The following is a 4,558-nucleotide window of genomic DNA, read 5'->3' as shown; positions in this document are numbered from 1 at the left end:
TATATATATAATTTTAATTTTAAGTTTAACAATTTTTAAATAATTCATGTAATCAAGATGGTTAATCGAAGATAGTGAAATCAGCCTGCCCATAATTTTTTTTAGAGAATAGTGATAAACAACTATTATATACTGTACTTTTTCTTGATTCTTAAGTTTGAAGAAACCTAGAATGCGATATAAAATATTCTGTGATAACTTGAGTTTCAGTCGACAATTTAAATACATCTAATTCAATATTTTCCTGAATATTTGAAGAAAATTGACGATAACAAACATAATTCTATATCGGCGAAAGTGATGTCATCGTTTAGCGGTCACGGCGCGCCGCTTGCGCAATTTCACTTTCATTCGTGGCGATGAATGAAGCCACTGATGCACGAGTTCAAGACCCCATTTTAACATTTTTGACAAGTGAGATTATAAAAATTTCTTAAAACGCGCAGAATTGGTTTGTTTTTTTTTTTGTTATTTAACGGTTAAATAATGTATGTTAAAGAATGTATGTTATAGTATATATTCTTTTCCCAAGAATGTTAGCGGATTATATATGCATATTAGGGTATCTATATACATATATCTTCGGCACATGATAAATAGCACTCGCGAGATGATTATACCTAATGAATAATACCGCCGTTTTTAAATATATATGATCATAATGAAGGCCGGCGCCTCAGAGGGGAAAAGGAAGCTGATACTTGCATCTGAAGTTTATTTTCTCAAATGGAAAACACACGATAAATCGAGCATGCTCGAACAAATCACGCTTGTATCAATTGAATCTACGTTTATTAGTAAACCATACGATTGCTTATCAGAATATAGAAGTTCTGTGTTGAGAAAATGTAAAATAATTTAATATGTCCTTTTATGTTTTTCAAGAAAATTTTATTGAATTATTGGGGAGAGCAAAAGCTTTTTCTAACTCAAGCAAAAACGAAAACTTGCAGATAGTAAAAGTACTAAGAAATTTGAATATAGATATGAATATATTTTTAACTTTTTTATATTTCTCGACGAATTAAAAATCAATATTACGTAATAAACTATATAATTAATACTTGACTCGAGCAGACGATAATAAACATCTTTATGTTATTTCAATCATTTGATCACTCATCTCAATCGTTCAATTTCTGTAATTCGGGATAATAAAATCATCGCCTACGTATCAAATTATCTTGTGATTTTTTTCTTTTGAATGATGACATCATATGTTACATATAAACTAATGTCAACTGTTCCTTGTAATTTGTTAATTAATTTGGGTTTATCACACCCAAAATCATTGATTAAACACACGTTTTTATGGCACATAAAACTTATAAGCGTAGCAAACATCATCTCTGACCAATATTCTGAAAATAGGCTTTAGGATATACCAAAAGAATATATAATACTTCGCTTCTTGATTGAAATGTTAAGATTGATATAACATGATTCGATTGTTCAACTCTTTACTGTGTTATATTCAAGTTTTTTTTATGTATTCTAGTAAATTTAAAAACATGCTTAATTTGATTGATTGACGTTCTGATTAATCCTCTTGTTCCATATTTGTGAAAAAAGAAATGAGGTATCTTCAAGAGCAAAGAAAAAACAAGAAAATTTGTATATTAATTTGTTTTAATAAACGAAAGTAAATCAAGTATAAAACTAATTAAATTATTTGCACGTTTTAGTTAATGTAATCCTCTACAATTAGTAACTTGTTTATAATATAATGAAAAAAAATACAATATATCTTCAAAACACATAATCCTCTTGACACATTTGAAACATTTAGCATGTTTATATGAAGAAAATAAGATATACAATTTCAGAAATTACCTAATAAATAATAAAATGTATATAATTATAATAATCTAAATTAATATAAGAATTATTCATAACTAACAATTCAAAATAATTTTAACAAATAAGATTTTTTGGACATTGTAAAATCGTAGAATTGAAGAAATCCGATGTTAAAAAGCTTCGTGATGATTCGCATCATTCATTTATTTGAAAAATTTACAACTCTAAACAATGCATCACTGTATTATCTGCACCTCGAAGGGGCACCTCTCGCACATGCTTCTGTTTATAATGATTTATTTATTAAGCGTATAATACAGGTCGCATTATTTTACTCGCGTGATTCATACATCGCCGACGTTCATCTATTTTATCTGTTTTATTAATTGTTTTTCACCTCGCCTGCGCACACCGAACTCTGCTCTCAGGGAGGTCAATTGACTACGTGGTATCAGACTGAATATGTCTCGTTATCGAGATTTATTCGATCGTGAATTTTGCAGAGCGATATTACATTTGCTCGAATAAGACACGACAAAAAGATCACTTGGCCTGACAAATTCATTTGTTTATTAAAGAAAATAATGTCTTACGTAATGTATTTTCATAGAAATACTAAATTTTTACATTATCCTGCAGTTTCTAAACAAATAGATAAATTTAGACAGATATCACTATTTATTATGCGTTTTAAGATAGTATCTTTTTCTCAAGCTGGAATTACGTACATAATTTTCAATATATTGTAACATTTTGAACATTTTGTTTACAACATTTTGAAACTAAATTAATATTTAAAAAATGAAAAAGAAAGAAGAAAAAATAAAAATAAAATAAAAAGGAGAAAATAAATATTGTATACAACAGAAAAAAATACAAAAGAATAAAATAAGAAAAATGAAATAAGAAAAATTATATCATTGTTATAGAAATAGTTACTTTTGTATTCCGATTCTCACAAGTATACAGGACCGATTAAAGTAATCGGATAAATAATTATGGCTTTCAATAATTACATCTGCTAATAATAGTAGATGTGTAATTATTTTACTTTTGATATCCGTAAATATATCGTCCGTCACTCTTGATAATGTGAGACGAGAAATCGGAGAGGGATCCGTAAAAATTGATTGACTCACATATTAGAAGTGAACACGCAATAGCTGTTCGGAATGAAGGGGAAATAATATTCTTATCTTTCTTACGATTTTTTAGCTCCTTTTTCTTAATACAATCCAAACTTTCGATAGATATGCAGATAATCATAATCCCGCAAGAATATTTAGCTCGCCCCGGGAAAACATTAAGGGTAATCTATTCGAAAAGTTACTCCTTCCTGAACTTTTTAATCAGCATTAATAATAGCATAATTAGGATTTTTTCCTAACTACACTCCATACAAATATATAATAATGTTATATGTGGCATTAATATTAATACGAAATATACTGAAAAACAATGTAATAAATTTTAATAAATATTTCTTTGAATAATATTAACTAAATATTTATTAAGTGTAAACGTATATTTGATACAAGAAACTTTAATTTGATTTAATCAAATGTATCATTTTTTAAATAAATATTTATTTACTCATTATTGTAAATGTTTAGTTAATATATTATTTAAACAAATATTTATTAAAATTTAGTAATTTTTTTTCAGTGCAATGTATTAAATATTTTTTAAAGTACCAGTTTATGTAATGTTCGATTATCATTGATTGTCGGATCGATTAGAAATTAAAAAATAGAATTAACTTACCGAGAGCAGTAGATGGTGGTTGTTGCGGCCCGATTTGTTGGGGCCTGAACACAGCTCTAAATCCGGAGAGGCACGAGCACGAGCAACACCTTTTTCCTATCATAATTAGCGCGAATGCTATTTCCAATAAAAGTTCCTCGTCAATTATAAATCCACGTTTTATGAATCATGTCTAATAAAATGTTCATTAATTTCAATTTTCATCATTTTTTAAATCTTATTATAAGTTTCGTTTGAGTGGCAAAAGCCGCATCCGTCAGACATGAAATTCTAAAAACAATTAAACAGTTTTATAATTTATAAACTTAGAAATAAATAAATAGTATAATTATGTGTGAATAATTATTATTTTTTAAAATTATCAAAATCTAATCAAAGACTCAACGAATCACAAATTACAAAAGTTTCTATAAAATGAGCTGAAACATCTGGAACTATTTATAACATATAAAAATCTTTTTGTTATTTAGTAAATAGTTTGTTTCATTGGCATCGTGCTAGACTTATTTTACTCTTTTATAGAGTATGAGATACTTTTATTATTTATAAGTTTAGCTAAATATCTTTTGGTTCGAATATATAATCGAATGAATCGAAGAAAATGTGACTCTTGATGCTATTAATTGTAAATCAGTTATTGAATATTTTTTTTAATGAACGGAAATATAAACGAACGTGCATATATTAATAACTAATGAAAGACTCTTTGAATAAAGAAATTATTTTATCACATAATCAACAATTTATTCAATATACACTGCGAAATATCTATTTTATAAATAATACTACATTTTCAAAAAATTAAATGAATTAAAATTATGTAAAGTTTTAAAGATATCTTTAAAATATCTTAAAGAAATTTACAAAGTAGTAAAAAATTTATGAATTTAAGATATCTTTATCACGCAATATTTTATTTTATTACTCTAACAATCTCTACTGCATAATTTTAATTATATTCTGTCCTAATTAAAACAAATATATATATATATAT

General features: G+C 26.5%; 1 protein-coding gene across 1 annotated transcript in view; it reads right to left on the bottom strand.

Annotated features, from left to right (window-relative positions):
• The window catches only part of LOC108689643 (annulin), a 13,953-nt gene extending 10,340 nt beyond the window's left edge, over window positions 1-3,613 (bottom strand). Inside the window, exon 1 of the mRNA XM_018196500.1 lies at window positions 3,565-3,613. The gene's annotated coding sequence lies outside the window, so the exon portion shown is untranslated. The remainder of the gene's footprint in view (window positions 1-3,564) is intronic.
• Window positions 3,614-4,558: the final 945 nt, after the last annotated feature.

The sequence above is a fragment of the Atta colombica genome, unplaced genomic scaffold (genome assembly GCF_001594045.1).
Source record: "Atta colombica isolate Treedump-2 unplaced genomic scaffold, Acol1.0 scaffold274, whole genome shotgun sequence".
Lineage (NCBI taxonomy): Eukaryota > Metazoa > Arthropoda > Insecta > Hymenoptera > Formicidae > Atta > Atta colombica.
The sequence above is the reverse complement of the archived record's forward strand: the minus strand, read 5'-3'. Positions and strand labels throughout refer to the sequence as shown.